General features: G+C 45.3%; 1 protein-coding gene across 2 annotated transcripts in view; it reads left to right on the plus strand.

The window, feature by feature from the left end:
• CRIM1 (cysteine rich transmembrane BMP regulator 1) overlaps nt 1–18,994 on the plus strand; it is a 209,302-nt gene that overhangs the window by 317 nt on the left and 189,991 nt on the right. The gene's annotated exons all lie outside the window — the stretch shown is intronic.

The raw sequence follows: 18,994 nt of genomic DNA on the forward strand, positions 1-18,994 counted from the left end.
CGCACTGTCCGCCAGAGTCCCGTTTCTGTTGGCGGAGGAGACGTGTCTCCGGCTCGCACTCCCCGAGCGGCTCTTAGTATTTTTTCCCTGCGCTCTTCCTTCACCCGCTGCCTCCTTCTCCGCGTGTAAATCAGTTTCCGCTCCGGAATATGTCAGCGCAGGGGAAGTTACACGCGGTGGTTACACATTTATTTGCCTACTGAAGACGATCCAAGGGTTTCTCCCCTGAAAGGAAAGGCGGGGTGGGATGGCGCTGGCACCTGGGAGTGAAAAGTTGTTGCCGACGATGAGTGGCCGCTTTTCACGAGCAGATACCCGCGTGTTTCCGTGGTGCTGCCGATTTCTTCTTTCTGTGTGTTTGACAGCGGGGATGGTGACTGCTGGCTTCCCACCTCGCATTGTGCGCCGCGGTGTAGACAGTGATGGAGGGAGGAGGAGAGGGGACTGTTGGAGCCTTTCTCCTTGGGGGACCGTGGTGATGTGTGCTAGCCTGAATCCCTGCCCGCCCTGGGCTGCCTGGTCTAGTTGGAGGTCTAGAGAGGCAGTGGATTCTTTTTATGTGGCTCTCGGGGGTCGGATTCGGTGGGAACCAGTGAAAAGTGGGATCCCTGCTCGGGCTGACGTTGGACTGACGATGCTGATGGGGCATCCTGGAGAGAGAGTGAGCAGAACGCCACAGCCTTATTTCTGGGGAAGAGGCCAGGGACAGGCGCCCTCTGCCCGACGTCCTCTCCATACCTCTCACAGCAGCACCTAGGAGTCCAAGGAGGGGTTTATTCTGAAGCATCCTTCTGTGTGTGTTTGTTTATTATGCTGGGAGACTGGAAAAGGAGATGGCAACCTTAGGGATAAAAATGGATCTGTTGAAAGGCTTCTGACCTGTGATTCTCTTTAAATACACACAGACGCACACACATATTTATTTATACCTGTAGTTTCTAGGGTTTGGACAGTTCTGGAACATAGGGGAGGCTTTTCTGGGTTGGAAGCTAGTGGACAGTAATGAGTGCAGGGAACTCTTCTCAGAGGGCAGGGACCCGCACTCCTGCACCCTTAGGACACTGGGTGAGAAGAGTTCGTTGACCTGAAATGCAAAAACCTGTCACCTGGTATTAAGGCCCCTTTTCTGACATGTTTTTATTTCTCGGGAAAAACAACCAGCAGACTAACTTCTGATGCAGTATTATGGGTTGGGTTTTGAGAAACCTGAATGACTTTGACTAAAAGATGCATCTCTGAACCCTGCCACTGGCCGTGCACAACTTAACCCAGCCTTCCACAAATCTGAAAAGAATAACATGAAACAGCCGGCTCGGTGGCTCAGCCTGTAATCCCGCGCCTTTGGGAGGCGAGGTGAGTGAATTGCCTGAGCCCGTGGGTTCGAGACCCGCCTGGGCAGCGAGACCTCATCTCTACAATAAATCAAAAAATTAGCTGGGCATGGTAGCGCGCCCCTGTAGTTCCAGCTACTTGGAAGGCTGAGGCGGAAGGATCGCTGGAGCCCATCAGGCGAGGCTGCGGTGGCCGGGAGCGGCCACTGCACTCCAGTCTGGGCGACAGTGAGACTCCAACTCAAAAAAAAAAAAAACATGAAACAAGGTTACATGCAGTAGAAACTGCTGTGCTTTCAAGGCCTTTAGTAGGTTCTAAAGATTCTAACCCCTCTTCTGTTTCTTCTTAACACGTTTCTGGTGAAGGAAATGCTCAGGGAACATTTACAGGCATCCTGTATTTTGGCAGCAACCACCCTGTGTCACAGTATAGAGTTATGTTGGCAGTTTGTGAGCCTTTCATTCCTCTGAAATGATGTGATCTCGTAGCTTCCTTTCTTCTGGTAACACCCCATGCATTTGGTATTAGCCTTGAAAAAAATGCTTGGAACGATTTGTTGACATGATTATATCTCAATTAGTGTTCTCTAGAAACACTGTATTGCACAGACCTGTTTCAGCTACCAAAATTGTGTGGTCAGGGCACTTTTTTTTTTTAATCTTTATTTTTTTTAAGAATTCTGAAAACAGCAATCAAGTTAGGTTCTAAACCCCTGAAAGCAAAGTAAGGAAAGAGTTACCTGGCATGATATAATGGTTAGATTTAGACAGACATTTTCAAGTATGTGTCTAAAATGTCAAATATTTTCACTTTACTAAAAGGTTTATGGAAAGCAGAGGATAAGTGAGTAACTCTTTCTCTTCTTTTTTTAAGAATTAGAGGAGTCTTTTCTGTGCATGTTAGTCATTATCTAGAAGGTATTGACTGTCTCTTGTTTTTCTGTTACTTGTCCGGCAATTTCCCAATGGCCAATGTTTCCCTCAGTTTCCATTTTTATTCAGAAATTCACACGCTGAAGCATGGTTATTGTAACCAACATGAATAGGAATTGATATATTTTATTCATGTTAAAGTCTCTTGCTGCAATTTTTGCACTAAAATGACCCCTACTGGTTGTATCTGTTAATGAAAACTCTTTTGAAAACTTCTTATTTAATTGGTTATACTGAGAAGACATATTGCATGGTATAGAAATATTATTATGACTAATCTACCTGCTTTCAATGACATAATTTAAATACAAATTACATTCTCTGTTTGCCAACTTGCAGTAATTTTTATTTCTGTTACTCTCATATGGACTGTGTGTGGCGGGGGTGGGGATGGGAGGGAATCATGTTTTTAACTGGAGTTCACAACATGAGTTAGATGAGTCCTAGGCAGAAATGGTCCCCGTTCAACTTGTGGCGCACTACCTTAGGTTTTTTGTTTTTGTTTTTGTTTTTTGAGTTGGAGTCTTACTCTGTCACCCAGACTGGAGTTCAGTGGCACGCTCATGATCACCACAGCCTCGACCTGCTGGGCTTAGGCAATCCTTTCACCTCAGCCTTCCAAGTAGCTGGGACTACAGATGTGTGCCACCATGCCCCACTAATTTTTGATTTACTGTAGAGATGAGGTCTCGCCAAGTTGCCCAGGCTGGTCTTGAACCCCTGGGCTCAGGCAATCCTCTCGCCTCTGCCTCCCAAAGTGCTGGGATTACAGGCGTGAGCCACCTCGCCCAGCTTGCCTTAGGTTTTTAAAGCACACTGGCCAGGGGTGAGCTCTCAATTCAAGTGCCTTGAATAAAGGGAGGAATAGTCTTATCCATAGAAAGAACACCGAAGAAAAAAATATTTCCTGAAAGAGTTAATGTGATGAGTTGGGTTCGGTGCGTCATGTGAGATGTACACTCAGATTTCTTCTTCAGCATAGTTGAGATTGTTGTTAAATAAATCCTGAATTAATTATTTTCCTTTTTATTTCCTGGTGGGGGGGGGCTGGTGCTAATAGCCCTTGAAAAATTGAGTGTGGGGCCTCCTACCTAAAGTTTTCTCTGCTTCCTCTCGATCTAAAAAGTGTTTTCCGGGCCCTGGGAGGATGCAGGTCCCTCTCCTGTTTCCATTCATCTGGCGAGTCTTCCTGTTGTGCTCTGCAGCATCCTAACTGGCCTGTTTTCTCGGCCAGGCTGCCTGTCTCCAGGGAAATTGCCTAAGAAGCTGGAGAAACAAGTTTGGGTCCTGAACTCCTGAGGAAGAAGTCTGGATGGGAGACCTCTTTGGGGGATCAAAGTCAGAGTTTTGAAAAACGAATGAAGTGAGATATTCCAGACAGAATGTTTTGGTTGGACAGTGAGAATGGTATTTTGGGCTGAGGGAGTGACAGCCATTTTTCCTCCTGTGTGGAAAAGTACCTTTTGCCTCTGTGAGGGGTGGGGCAGGGCAGAAGAGCTGACTGGCCTCCTCTCTCCTGGCTGTCACAGCGCACATGGTGGCTTCTCTGACAGTCTGTGGGACAGAGTGATTAGGAACCAAGTGGACACTATTGAATCACTTTGCCCTGAGAACATTGCTGTATTCCATCCAGGTGATTGCTATTGCAGATAAGCACCAACTTTTTTCCCAGTGAAAACTTACCAAAATAAGTTTATCTTAGGGAACTTATTTTTCCATGTTTTTCACCCCTGCCATCTAAACTGCCTCTTTCAGAGCAGAATCCTTCTTTTGTTTCCCTCCCGTATTTTTACCTTTCCTTCCACCCCTTTTCCATGGGGCAGCTAGTAGGGAACTAAGTATCTGTGGTGGGTAGCGAGAGCACAGAGCAGGGTTTTGCTTTCTGAAACTTGCCATCCGCAGGTTATAGTTTCTTTGCTCATCCCTGGAAGACAGTCAGTGGAGACGGTGGCTGCTTGGAGAAAATGCTAGGGGGTGGATCTGAGGAGAGATCCCAGAGAGCCAGCTACAGGGGGCCAGGTAAGACATCCAGGCATTTGGTTCTGCACAGGCCACATGGAAACTGCTCTCTCCATGCTCTGTTGCAGGGCTTGGAGTTGAGGGTCCATGAATTTTAATATTTATTAATTTAGTCAAGGAGTGGGGGGCGAAGTCAGTACTCCTGTTAAAAAGTTAAGCTCCGGACTTTGTTTTTGAGTCACGGGTTTTGTTTTCCATCTCAGAAATTGTTAGATGTAGAGGGAGACCATAGGTCTCAGAGAGAGAAGCAAGCAGAGAGCCTATGACATTATGTTAACAGGGATGGGAAGAGAAACCAATGCAAGTAAACAAGGAAATAATTAGTTCCTCCCCAGAGTAAATATTGACAAAACATGGAGCAACCAACTATTCATTGCGGCTATACAAATGACAGGACTCTGTGACCTTCACTTTGACTGCCAGGCTTAGAGAATCCTCACTGTAACTGAGGTGTCCTGTCCCATAAAGCACTTGGCAGAGGGTAAATGGACTGCATACTGTCTTATCAGCAAGGCCAGAATAGCTGGTCTGAAGGTACTTGTCACCATTCACACACATGTTACACTGACCAGGAAACCTCCAAGCAATATGTTGGCCATGCTGTTGAGAGCAGTCAGGCTAACTTACGAAGGAAACCAAACAGTCCTGAGAACTGAACAGTCCTGAGATTGTGCGTGGGCGTTCCAGCCACTGCCAGGAGGTATACAGTGACTTGGTGCGGGTTTCTGCGTTTCCTGTGGCTTCTTGAAGATGTGATGACCTGGATGAGCCAGAAAACAGCTTGGGAATGCGGGGAGACCAGCTTGGTGAAGTTGGGGGCTATTGATGGAACAGATGACCCTGGGAAGATAATGAGTGGGTGGACCAAAGCACAGTGAATGGGAGAAGGGAAAACGTTGACTTCATCTTGGGGTAACTATAGCATCCTTTGAAGAATAATCCAAAACACATTCCAGACATTAATTGTGAAATTCCTGAAAAATGTGGGTGTGCTGGATATCTCTCAGGCTACGGTACAAGCAGGAGCAATGACAGTGCTGCTTTAACCTGTAAACATGCGGGGTAGGAGGGTGGTGGAAGGAGGGGAAGGGAGGGATGTTTGGTGAAGCAGGTTCCCGTAACACATTTGGTATCGGAATTTTGGAGACACCCCAGTAAAGCTCATTTAGTTATTTGAGGAAGAAACAGTAGACTAGCCAAGCATGCATGAATAACACATTGAAAGCCTTCTTTCTCAGAGGTCTGATTCTCCAAAGCTGTATTTTCAAAAGATCTGACTTGCCTTTGCATGGAAATCAGTCACTCATTCATTCGTCTTCTCTCTGAGCAAGGCCTTCTGCTCAGAAGGAAAGAGTTGGGGACCTCTCAGGCGCATTCTGTACACTTTTAATCAAGATGAAAATTAAGACAGCAAGACCATAAAAAAAGTCTACATAATAATATAAGTTCAAGCCAAGTAGAAGTGATTTTTGCAGATCTGCATGGAATGAGTTGGCTCGTGAAATATGTGGATAAAATTAGTCCTAGGAATCGAAGCATCTGAAGTGATCTCTTCAGGCTCTGGTAGCAAAGCTGAAAAGGGGAATTCGGATTTGAACTAGGCATAAAAAGATGAGTAGGAGCCCTTTTTCAGTGGATGAAGGGATCCTACCTCTTCTACCTGTATGCGATGTTTCCCAACTTATAAGAATGAAAACTGCATTCTTAATGCTTTAGTAGCTGTGGTTCAGAATGGCGAGCTGCCTTTGGAGAGTGATTTTCTTTCTGTTCCAGCTTGTCCCACTAGGCAGGGGCAGTGAGTTGGGAGGGGTCCCCTTTTCAGCATCCCTCAGCTTCACCCACTCTGCTGCCTGTCCTGGCCAGTTAGCCTGGTCAGAACTTTGAGAACCTCTGCTTAGACAAGACCTCCCAAGCTTCATGGACAGAGAAGTGGTTGAATGTGCCTCTATTGGAGAATGCCCTTAAGTCAACACTGAGCACTGAGTGTTCATCTTGGGCCCACTTGAAAAAAATATTAAAAGATCCTGTTTTCTTTTGTTAGTTGCAAAGTGAACAGGTGTTAAGTCTTTAGCTTCCTCCTCCAATTCCTGTTAATTCCCCACGTGAAAATACTGATTTGTTAATAAAAGAGGGTCATGGATAGGATCTTGGTTTCTGGGGTTAATCTGCACTCTGCCTCTGTGTGTCTCTGTTTTCTCCTCTGTGTAATGGGGTTAGCAATAGAGTTGCCGTAAGGGCTTAGTGAATCTCTAGGAAACACTTAAGAATGACTGGCACATTGGAAATGCTTAACTAACAACAGGGCTACTAACTAGTAGAAGTAAAACAATTGAACATGGGCTCATTCTCTTGTGCTACTTAACCCTCATATTCCCACATCACTGATCATCAGTAGTTAAGCTGTTTAGGCTCTTAGAAAGGGAGCGAATGTGTTGAGTTAAAAAAAACTTAATGAGCCGGCCATGGTGGCTCAAGCCTGTAATGTCAACACTTTGGGAGGCCAAGGCAAGAGGATTGCCCAAGCCTAGGGATTCGAGACCAGCCTGGGCAACTTGGTGAGACCTCGTCTCTTCAATAAATCGAGAAAAATCAGCCTGGTGTGGTGGTGCATGCCTGTAGTTCCAGCTACTTGGAAGACTGAGGGGGAAGGATTGCCTGAGCCCAGCAGGTCGAGGCTGCGGTGGCCGGGAGCGTGCCACTGCACCTCAGCCTGGATGACAGAGTGAGACTTTGACTCAAAAACAAACAAAAACACTTAATGTAAAGCTTATGAAGCTGTTTGCTGCCTTTCCTTCTAATGCCTGTTTGTTATACCTTGTCTAAATCATTTCAACAAAATCTGTATATTTGGAGTAAAATTTGAGGTCTGAAATGTTGTGAAGTCTTAGGAATTGTAAGTTTAACCTTTATCTGTGGACTAATACCTTTTTTGGGGAGGAGAAGGGACCTAAACTCGCTATAATCAACAATGGATGTTTTTCTTCACATTATTTTCTGGAAGATTTTGCTCCAAGCTCCTGGAGTGTTCACACTGGGGACCACCACAGAATTTGGCCTGGCTTGAGCTTGAGAACCAGCTTGTCCACCCAGAGCTGGATCCCATCGGGGCCCAGTCCCCCCTACTGCTGCAGTTGGTCCAAACTAGACAAAACCAGAGGTCAGCGGTATATCCATTCCTCTGTTCTCTTTCTAGCTCTCCCTGTTCCCCTGCTGTCCTTCCGTGTGCAGATATTTATTGGGCATCAGTGCAAATCCGGTCTCTGTGCCACCACTTGTGTAAGCTACAGTTTTCCTATCTGTTAAGACTAATAGGTGCCTCCTAGGTTTGCTGTGGGGATTAAATGAGATAAAACTGTCCTTCTGGAATTTTAGTGTGCACATAAATCCCCTGGGGGCTGTATTCAAAATGCAGGCTCTGATTTGGCTGGTCTGGGGTGGGTGACTCTGCATGTCTAACAAACTCCCAGGAGACACCAGCATTGCTGGTCCTGGGACCACACTGCAGGCCGCAGAAAGCTGGTACAGAGTGGCATGGAAGAAGACCTGGCGAATATTACAATAGTTTTTTTCCAGCCAAAATAAGATAGAGGCCTAGCTTTCACAGAGGCTGTGGCCTAATGGTAGACAGAACAAACAGACAATTCATTACCTTCCAAGCCAGGAAGCCTTGGGAGAGGGATGGTCTGAGTGTGTCGAGAGCAGCTAGTGGGCCCTGACTCTGCTCCCACGACCAGGAAAGACGTGGTGGAGGACCCAGTACCAGGCAAGACTTAAGGGTCCCCTCCACACCCCCCTTTTCCTACTACTTTTGTGCAGAATGCTTTAGGGAAAAGAATATGGACCTTGGGGCTAGACAATCCTACGTTCAGATCTTGGCTGTGTTTGTTTTGTTTTGTTCTGCTTTCTTTTTCAGTCGGAGTCCCACTCTGTCACCCAGGCTGGAGTGCAGTGACATGTTCATGGCCACCACAGCCTTGACCTGCTGGGCTCAGGTGATCCTTCTGCCTTAGCCTCCCAAGTAACTAGGACTACAGGCATGTGCCATCATGCCCTGCTAATTCTTTTTTGATTTATTGTGGAGATGAGGCCTCACCAAGTTGCCCAGGTGGGTCTGGAATCTGCCTCTCAAAGTGCTGGGATTACAGGTGTGTGCCACCATGCCTGACCCTCACTTCACTTTATTTAAGCCCTGTTTGTATTTCAACACCCTGATTTTAAAAAACCTCACTTCTCCCACCAACCCCTGAGCTTAGGCCGTCCTCTTGCCTCTGCCTTCCAAAGTGCTGGGATTACAGGTGTGAGACACCACGCCCAGCCTGTTATTTTTGGAATGTGAGACCCACTTGCTTAGTTTTTCTGGGCTTCGTTTCCTCATCTGTGACAATGGAATATTAATAGTTATGCTGTGATGAGGATTAGAGATTAATACATATATGATTACGTATATATGATTACCTAGTTGCATATATGTAATAGCTACATCCTAGTACCAAATAGGTTATAAAACAATGATATTAATTATATTTTCTATTCCACTTTCCACTCTTATTGTTTTCTATATCTGCTTTCTATTTGTTTGCTTTTGTTTTGTTTTGTTTTGTTTGAGTCAGAGTCTCACTCTGTTGCCCAGGCTGGAGTGCAGTGGCATGCTCATGGCCACTGCATCCTCAATCTGCTGGACTCAGGTGATCCTTCCGCCTCAGCCTTTCAAGTAGCTGGAACCACAGGTGTGTGCCACCACACCCAGCTAATTTTTTGATTTATTGTAGGGATGAGGTCTTGCCAAGTTGCCCAGGCTCGTCTCGAATTCGTGGGCTCAGGCAGTCTTCTCACCTCGGCCTCCCAAAGTGCGGGATTATAGGCATGAGCCACCGCGCCCAGCCTCTCTCTAACTTTAAAAATGTGCTTTGTGGACACACTCACACCTCCTCAACACTTAACTACATCTCTTCAATGGAGCCCTCAGAGGGAGAATCCTGGTCTCAGATGTTTGTCAAAGCGAAAAGGAACGTGAAATTCTGATAACAAGGGCCTGTGAGTCCAGGGTCTCTGGACCACGAAAGCATTTGTTGGTTTGATCATTTCAGAAGAATGTGAACACTTGCCTAATTTGGTGTTCTGAGCCCTTGTATCCACAGAGCTATTCCAAATTAACATTTTTTTAAGTGACATTTTAATATTGAGGGCATGTGGTTTCCTGAAGTCAATGTCCTTTTGGTGGACGACTGGAGACCTCGGGTATGGCCAAGGCCAGGTTGCGATCCCTCACTGAGGTTGCAGAAGGAAGTGGCAGCAAGCCTGTGAGGTCAGAGGTCACGGTGGGCCTGGTCGAGCAGGAGTACATCTGGGCAGCTTTTCTCCCACCCAGGCATTCCACCTTTCCTCCATGGGGACTAATACTATAGGGCTTACCGCGGGTTTGCCTTGTAGTGTCTGTGGAGACTTGCAAAGGGCTAGACGAGAAAGAACACCTAGAGTTAAAATATCTGATGTTCTTCGTGTAGGCAGAGTCCCATATTAGGAGAACAGAACTGGATTTTCTTAGCTGCAACTTTTTTCCTTCATGCCTGGAAATAAGTATCATTTTTATCCAGTAAATATTGGCTGAGAATTCATAAGGCAGACACTTTAAATTGGCTATTGTGGAACAAGGAGAAAGAGCTTGATGAAGATAAAATCCTTAAAATCAGTAGTTTACAACTTTTTTCTTTTCCTTCTTGACAACCAAACCTTATTATCACATACTAGAAATTGGAATTCCCCCCCACCCCCAGATACTCTGGTACCTATCATCGTAGTGCCTCTATGCTGGGATTCAAACATGCAACCCACAAGCAAAATAACTTCAAAATAGCACCCTAACTCAAAAGATCTTGAGAACATTTGTCTTATGAATATTTAAGAGAGAAAATTAAGTGTTCATTATATTTTAGGATGTTGTCATTGTACGTTTCAAGTTCCTGTGAGAAGAGAATTTGAAGAGTCTGCTATTTGGAAATGTTAGCTAAGTCCTTGGCAACCAGTCAGGTTGGCTATGGCAAAGTTTTTTTTCAAAAAAAAAAAAAAGATATAGGCTGTAACTAGACACCGTGCCCATCTTATTTAGCATTTCAAAACAAAAACCGTAAACAAACGTCTCAGGTTCAAAACAGAAAGGAATTTCTGGCAGTGAAGAATGAAACCTGAGGCTGCAGTCCCCGGTCTACAAGAGGTAACTTATTTAGCTTCTTATCCAAAGGCCACAGCAAAATGTTTCACAGCTGTGATAAAACAAAAGACATCTTTTGTTGGAGAATTGTGATCCCTCTTTTTAAGACTCCAAAAGACCTGCCAGATTAAGGCAAAGCTACCTTGAGGATGTGACCTGAACTCAACTTTACTAAGCGGCAGTTGGACCACTTGAGACCTCCTGAAGGGTCAGGACTCTTACGTGTGGATGGCACGGGCTTGGACCCCTCAGAGTCTGTGTTTGAAATTCTACGGAGGCTTTCTATCATCTTATCAGATGCAGATCTTAAAAATCTATCCTCACTTCCCATATTTGGGAGCTTTGCTTTTTTATCTGTGTGGGCACTCACTGTCTGAGTGAGGACAGGGGGTGGATTTTAGACAATTTTCTCCCTGGCGGACAAGGTAGAAGGGTTTTTAAACGATGTGAGAAAGAATGGGTAGGCCATGTGCTTTGCAGCACCACTGAGTTCCTACACTTCAGGCAGATTTTAAGAAAATGTGTTTCCATTCCCCGTGACATGAAAAAGGAGGACCAAATACATGTCTATACTTTCTACAACAGTATAAATTTGTTTGTGTGTATCTTAGCTTGTTGCAGAAAGGATTTGATGCTTCTTAGAAAGGTAAATACTGCAAAATTCTTGAATATGAGAACAACCTGATAAAGGAGGATAAAAATAGCCATGACTTCCGGACCATTCCCCCCATCCCATCCCTTAATAGCTCAGTGACTTAAATAAAACGCCTCCACTTTCTCTGGCTTCGCTTGGCCTTAATTTGCCAAAGGGGAATTAAGTCGTTAACCCACCTGAAGGCAGGGAAACTGAATCAGATGATAGCTTGAGGCCCTACGGATCACAAGAGCAATGTTTTTATGACCTAGTCGTGCTGGACCCGAGTCAGATATTACCTTGTGTTTGAGGAGCAGGGAAGGAAAAAGTGGTATTGTCTCCATGACTCTTTGCCAGGTGCTGTAGAGAGAAAGCCTCGAGAAGATGAAGAGTTCTTCCATAGCCATGTTTATTGGGAGGCAGTGGAGACAGCAAAACACAGCCAGTGGGAACTTGGTGACACCTTTTCAGTGCCTGCAGCCTTTGAGCCTTTGAGCCTGGTCTGGCCTCAGCGTAGACGCTTTTATGTCTGTGTTGCCTTCACTTTCTCCATTTTCTCATGCGCTTCATTAATTATTACGACGGGGAGGTGGGTAGGTGACAGAGACTGCAAAGGGACAGGCCAGAACTTGCCCAATTGCATCCTCATTTCTGCCTCTGACACCAGGAGAGGGTTGAATAATTGCCCTTCTTCCGAAGGCTGCAGACAGCAGCCAAATTCTCCGCATTCTTTTACCTTTGCTGCTGTTATCACTTGCCAGGGAGTTTCCTTAAGGAGCCAACTGAATTTAAAGGAACATAACAGGAAGAGTGCGAGAGGGAGGGCTTTGGCTGAACACTGCATGCTGGTGCCTCATGTTAGGGGTGAAATGATCGCTGCTGGGGGAAGGGGGGTGCCACAGGTCACACCAGCTTCCTCGCCGCTGGGTGTCCCAAAGCCACTGGCCGGAGAGCTGCTATTCGCTGTGACTACTATCGATCTTTGCCAACCTCGAAGCTTGGGAAGTTGTCTAGAAACTTCACCCCTTCCTTTGCTTGTTTTCTGGCGGCGGGGCGTCCAGGGAGGTGGGGTGTAGTGAACCTGCGGCCCTGAAGCTTGATGTCGTAGGTGTTATTCTAAAGAATGTGAGGCCTAGCCTCTACCGCAGTCACCTTGCTTTGCCTTGTGGATGTTACGTTTTTGCCAAGAACAGCCTTCCAGAATGAGGTGCTAGTTAATTCCAGCCAGACATTTATTTGTTAATAAGTCTGCTGAATGTAAAATACTGCATTTGGGAGTATATGACAGCAGAACACTCAGCGACTAATTATCATGTAACTTTCTCCAAGAATCTCACTTTCAATTCATTTACCTGAGCCACCACTTCTAGCTAGATAAACTCATGTAATTTTTTGTTTTCTGTCATATTTTGCTTTTTGCACCAAATTTTTTATTTTGCTCCAATCTGTAAAACTGTTAAAAACGTACTCATAGCCCAGCAAACGTTTTGTACCATGGCTTGCTCTTTTTTCCACCCTGTTTTTTTTATTAAAGAAAAAGATAATATCAAAAGTTAAATCCTCTTCCGGATCTTATCATCTCTCTTCCAGGCTAGATTTCTGGACAGCTGGTGGTCTAGGCTGGAAGCATGGGTGGTGTTAATTTACCAACCTGAGCTTTTGCCTAAGACAGGTTCTTCTTTATTCTTCTTTGGTTTGTAAATAGGTCTTTATTTGCTTTTCTTCCAGCTTGGATGGTGCTTATTAGCTTAAGAACTTTTAAACCACAGGGGCAGTCATGAGAGTCTGAATGCCAGAGCCTGGGCATTTCTTTTAGAAGCAGCCAGAGAGTACAGGGTGTGTTTGCTGTGAGAGTCCATGCCAGAAGGTCAGTTAGATACCTCCCTCGACTATATCTTTGTGCTGTGGTTGAGCCCCCTGCTGTGAGCCAGAGTAGGCTGGATCTCTTCCCAGTGTGGGTGCTCGCAGTGCTCCAGCTATTGGTAGTCCAGCCATTAGCAGAAGGTGGTGCCAAGGGGGACCCCATCCAGTAACGGTGTCTGCATTAATGACAAAAGAATTTTGCAGAAATGTTGGAAGGGTGAGCTTTTGTACCTACAGCAGATTCATTTGACATCATGGAATATGGCAAGGTGGGTCAGAAAGTGATACAAATTCACAGGACAAGGATCTTTGCAAGGTTGTGGTAGGCTTGCTGACCGAAAGAGAGGTGCACAGGACAGTGAAGGATCTCTGTGGCATCAGCAGCTAGGCCCCCTGAATGGGTAATGTGAGTTGCAGAAGAGAGACAGGAAGCGAAGTCCTTCTTGGCATGTGTAGTTAACATCGTCACTTTGGACATCAGGTATGTGCATGCGTGTGTTTTTTGGTTACTGAGGCCCAGCCCAGAGAACACTGCATTGTATTAACGGATGTGCTAAAAACAACGCCAGAGCTTGAAGCAAGTTGGGTGTAGCATCCATCTGTAGATCAGCATGTTGAAAATGGCTTCTTAATAAACCAAGATGGTACATTGTTGTGTGTATTGCATTTGAAGCAAAGAACAGTTCTAATTAAAATGCTTTGGCTTGTAAACTGCCTGGTTCATTGGGATACCTATAAGTGGGCAGATGGAGCTCAGGGATGTTACTGACTTCTTTCATTTCTTGGTGACTGGGAGAAAAGTTGTCATAGAAGGCTGTACCATGAAACATCATTTTTGACCTTCTGTAGGAGTTTGAGATGTGATAGCAGAAAGAAAAAGCAGAGATTTAGGGTGAGACATGGAAAACCTCTGTAGGGAAATAAGTGAAATAAAGTAAGCCAGAGGTGTTTTTTTAATTGGAGGAGATGAAATTATTTTCAAAGACTATCCTGGGAAATGGTGAGCCCTCAGCAACCAAGTTTATTGACTATCTACTCAGGAAATTCTATTAGATGCTTTGGAAAGAGAAAGGAAAAAGAAAAGACTCTCTGCCAACAGAGGGCTGGAAAACTTGAGGGAGATAAAGTATTTACACGCTCTAATAACATAAAACATGTCCAAAAGAAATACATAATTGCAGCTGCATTTGGCACTGGAAATAGCCCTGGTATTATATTTTTTAAATTGTGTGTGGATGTGTAAGCGAATGCCCTTGAGTCAGAAATGCCTGGGTGATGATATTTCTTGAGAGAATGGAAAAGTAGAAGATATTAGGAGCTAGAAGAAGAGAAAGGGTGAGGAAGACTCCTCGTCAAGAAGGAGCTCGGACTTCTCTGTTTCTCTAGAGGGGACAGATCTCATGTGCATAGTTATTCCCATTCTACCTCTAATCTTAGGATGATAAGCATTTACCTTCCCACAGAGCCTTAGAAATCTACATGTTATTATTAAAAACCCACAGGTAAGGGGAAATTAGACTCCTAAATTAAAGACCTGACTATCTTGCTCCTGAAGGTTTAGGTTTTCCAACTTTATTTCCAGTTCATCTTGGACAAAGACCCTTTGAGAACTCCGAAAGCGAGGAGGCACGGTGGACACACACCTCCTAATGTCTAGTGCAGCCCAAGGCTGGGGGCAAGGCCAGCAACTGGAAAATGGGCGTGGTGTCGGCTTTCAGAGTCCCCGAAGCTGCCTTCCCGTCCTTTAAAATGTGTTCTTATCCGTCAAGCCCTACTGCTTTATGCTCCTTCCTTTGTGAAGCCTTCATGCCCTGCCCAGGAAAAAGTAATGCCAGTCCCCCACCCCCCAGTGCCCATAAATAGCGCTTTCTCCTTCCCTTGTTCTCCTTCCCAGTGCTTTTCACACTGGGTTAGAGTTCACATTTCTGTCTCCCTGCCTCATTGTGATCCACTCGGGTGCCAGGATTGTGTGTTATTCTGGCACTTGGCACACAGGAAGGACTCAATGAGCATTTGTTGACTAAATCTAGACTCAAGGTCATCCAAGATATTATACAAAAACTTTTCCATCTGAACTGTTGGGTCTACCTTGTGGAGACTGAAAGGGAGGGTGCTCACCTGTTAGGAGAATCCTAGCAAGGAGTCGTGTCCTTGCAGGAGGCTGCTCGAGCTGCTTAACCTTGCCCATTCCAGTCAGTCTTAAAGTTGTTTTGTGACGTGTCCATGACGGGTTTGTTTCAGCAATATTTGTTTTGGCAGATGTTTAAAGGTAATTTTGTGTGTGTGTGTATATGCACGTGCACACGCATGGACTTTCCTTGCCAGTCTGTCACAAAGGTGTCATCTTTCAGTTGCTAAGCCCCTCATCAGCTTGTAAGAATTTCCCTCATGGGTGGTTGCCTGTAACCTTCTCCTGACCACCAGGGCTCTGATGCACTCAGCGGTAGACAATCCCTGATAAACAATAATGAACTGCTTTACAAACATGTTTCCGGTGACCACATGAAACTTGAGGATAGTGAAACAGACTTGGGCATTCTCGGCAGTCAGCAAATCCAGGACTGTGTCTTGCAAATGTGTATGTTGCCCAATTGGGAAGGAGTTTAGTTTAACAAACATGCCCAGAGGGTCGGTCTGAGTGCCAGGACTGGTAATGATGCCACCTGCTTCCTGCTTCAGGTGGTCTCCAGCTGTCCCAAGGAATTGAACTGCAGGACTTCTTTGGGGAAGGAAATCCTAAGCCAGCCACCTTAGGGTGGAAGAGTGTGACTGTGAAGAATAAAAACGCCCCATGATGGTCTGAGCAGAAAGTCCATAGGAATGCAGTTTAAGGCATTTAGGAAAGCAAAATCCTGTTTGGATTTACTCCAAACCCTATGACTTCAGAGACAGGAATTTTCGATGATTAGTGGCGGGAGCCCCAACTTGTTGTTATTTAGCAGTGTGGGATTGTTTTCCCTCCAGCACTAGTTAGGAGCTCTTTGCTTATTTGCTTGTTTCTCTTAAGGTTTTAAGTAGGTTTACAAATTAAGATGGGTAAGACATTGGATACTTAAGGATACAATTGCAAATTACAACCTTTGGTGGATACAAAGTGGTTAAGCTTTTCAATTGCTGAAGAAGAGACATCCTGCTAGGGTAAAGTGGACAGTCATTGCCACATACAGAATCATCCCGGGTATACGCTCAGGTGCCTGTGCTATTTTATCACTTTGGTGAATGTGCCTATTTTCTTAGGGTGGGTTTAATTATCTGTTGCAGCATGTCCCTTCCATGCTTCCACATTTGAGGTACACATCTCACACTTGACGGAAATGGTAATAATGTCAGTGTTGCAGTTGGTGGCTTTCACAGTAACCCCCTTAGAGATCTTTTTACTGATCACCACTGGTTGTTATAAACGTTTTGGGAAAGGGAAGGAGGGGAGGTGAGAACAATGACTGCCTAGTGTTATGGCTGCAGCATTCTGGCTATCTGTTGTGCTTGGTTGGCAATGAAAAGTGAAGTTTCTAAGCAGGGTAGTTTTTTAGGGTCCGTTGATGATTTTCCTATAACTCTCTTTTATTTTTGAGTTGGAGTCTCACTCCGTTGCCCAGGCTGGAGTGCAGTGGCACACTCACGGCCTCCCCAGCATCAACCTGCTGGGCTCCAGCCATCCTTCCGCCCCAGCCTTCCAAGTAGCCTTCCAGTGTGGCCTTCTCTGAGACCTCATCAACAGGAGCATTTGACTTAATGGCAAATGTGGCAATGTGTATGTTTCTCAAAATGTGTGATTCCACGGTTAACATGATGGGGTTGGTGAAGGGCCCAGGACTGTTCCCACTGCTGGACTTGCACACTTGTCTTCAGACTTTAGTAAAACAAATGAATGGAGGCAGAGGACCGGGAAACACACTTGAAAGGGGGAGTGCCCATCAGCCTGCAAGCCAAAGTAAACAGTGCTTGTAAGTGAAAAATGGACTGCCTGGAAGGAGGGAACCGGAGGAGTGCCTGTGAAAGGCAGCAGCAAGGAGAGTGTTCAGCGGTACAGGCAGCTGGGTTAGCCTAAGTACTGAAAGGGCCTCTCAGTGTCTCCTGCAGGGCGATCATGCTGCTTGACCCAGCCCGTGATCCACCTGTTCATCCTGCCTATAGCTGTACCCAGAAATGACACTTGAGTGGAAAAGGCCATGCACATGACAGAGAAAGCAAACAGCTGGGGCTTTCTGAGAGGTGGGAATGACGTCATCAGTAGGGGAGCAGTGAACTGGTGGGATGGCAGAGAGACGGTGTCCCCAAGTGTACATGTGAGGAAATGCAGACATTCAGGCTTTTGTCATGGGGGGGGAACACATCACGACAGTGGACAGCTGCGTGCATGTTGCCGACGCTGTGATGTATGCACATCCTTATGCATATGCCCCTGTATGTGCAACATGAACACGTGGAAAAATGATGGCTCATGGGGTCCTGCGCTTTTCCTGACAGTGTGTTTATTATGTCCATTCTTCTTCAATGCCAGGGAGAGAGGTGTTTGGGTTGCTTTTTATCTTTTTTCTCTAAGGAGCCGTTAGGTTCTGTTCATTCCAACAGGGGGACAAAAAAGTCTCTGGTCATCATTAATTAACATATATAGATAGATACACTTAGATACATATAGTTTCCTAAGTGGTTTGAGTAAAGCGGTGGGCATCTCATTCTGTACTGTCTCTTCGGCAGTTAACAGAGTACTCATCAGCGGACAAAGTACTCATCAGCGAGTTCGAGACCATCCCAGGCAACTTGGTGAGACCTCGTTTCTACAATTAAAAAAAAAAAATTAAGCCAGGCATGGAAGCGCGTGCCTGTAGGTCCAGCTACTTGGAAGGCTGAGGTGGAAGGCTTGCCAGAGCCTAGCAAGTCGATGCTGTGTGGCTGTGAGCGTGCCACTGCACTCTAGCCTGGGCAATGGAGTGAGACTCCAACTCAGAAAATAAATAAATAAATAAATAAGGTACCCATCAGAATTATAGTTGCTAATGCCCTGACCATGCCATGTGTCAAGAGATCATCAAAAAGTACTGGTAGAGAAATCCCTTCGAACTTTTCATGCTCAAGGATTCTTGGAGCTTAGTTGTGTGGAGGAAAGGGTCTTGCTTTGTACAAAGAGATCCAAGAACCTTGGGTGTTCACTCAGAAAAAAAGCACTATCTCAATTTCCCTGTGTAGCTTTATTCCTTAAACATCTTACTTCCCATCACTAGCTATGTTGCCCAGACTGGTCTCGAACTCCTGAGCTCAAGCAGTCCTCCCACCTCAGCTTCGCAAAGTGCTGGGATTATAGGCATGAGCCACTGCACCCAGCAACAAATAACTGTTTTTGACCAACATATTGACTTAAAAAGGAGCACACTTTGTACTGAAAAAGTAATTTGCAGGTGAAATCTCATCAGATTTAACAGTTTAACCTTGGATATTCATGGAGTTATACTTAGACCACAGGATAATAACATTAACCAAAGTCAGCAAGTATGTAAAATTAAGAAAAATGTTTACGCTTAATAGATATTTATAGTCTATAATAATAAACAAATAGTTGACACCCGGCATCACTACCAGCACCAGAAATATGCATGCTGAAATTGTGCCTTCAGGATGGATAGAGAGGTGGAGGCCAGCTGACTGCTACTAGGGAAAAGGCTTGAAAAGAGAGGGGTGCCCGGGACTTTCCTAAACTTTGACCCAAACGTAAGGCCGACAACTCCAGTTATAACCAATTTATAAGACTTTATTTCAAGGTAGGAATACATAGATGGCCTCCACTATTATACAGTTAACTTCTATTATCAACCAAAAGTTCCAAGTTACCTTTTTTCCCCCAAAAGTGTCTTAGCAATGTGATTATAAATGTTAAATTCCTTTCTCACGAAACGGATTTGCATCCCTTGTTCTGCAGTGGGAAGTGAGGCCTCTTGGAGCATTGCACACTGCAGGCTGGGGCGGAGGAACAGTAGACGCACCTCCTGCCGTGCGTCTGGCGGGCCCCAG

Source organism: Carlito syrichta, unplaced genomic scaffold (genome assembly GCF_000164805.1).
Source record: "Carlito syrichta isolate Samal-C Ts95f unplaced genomic scaffold, Tarsius_syrichta-2.0.1 Scaffold311830, whole genome shotgun sequence".
NCBI classification, from domain to species: domain Eukaryota; kingdom Metazoa; phylum Chordata; class Mammalia; order Primates; family Tarsiidae; genus Carlito; species Carlito syrichta.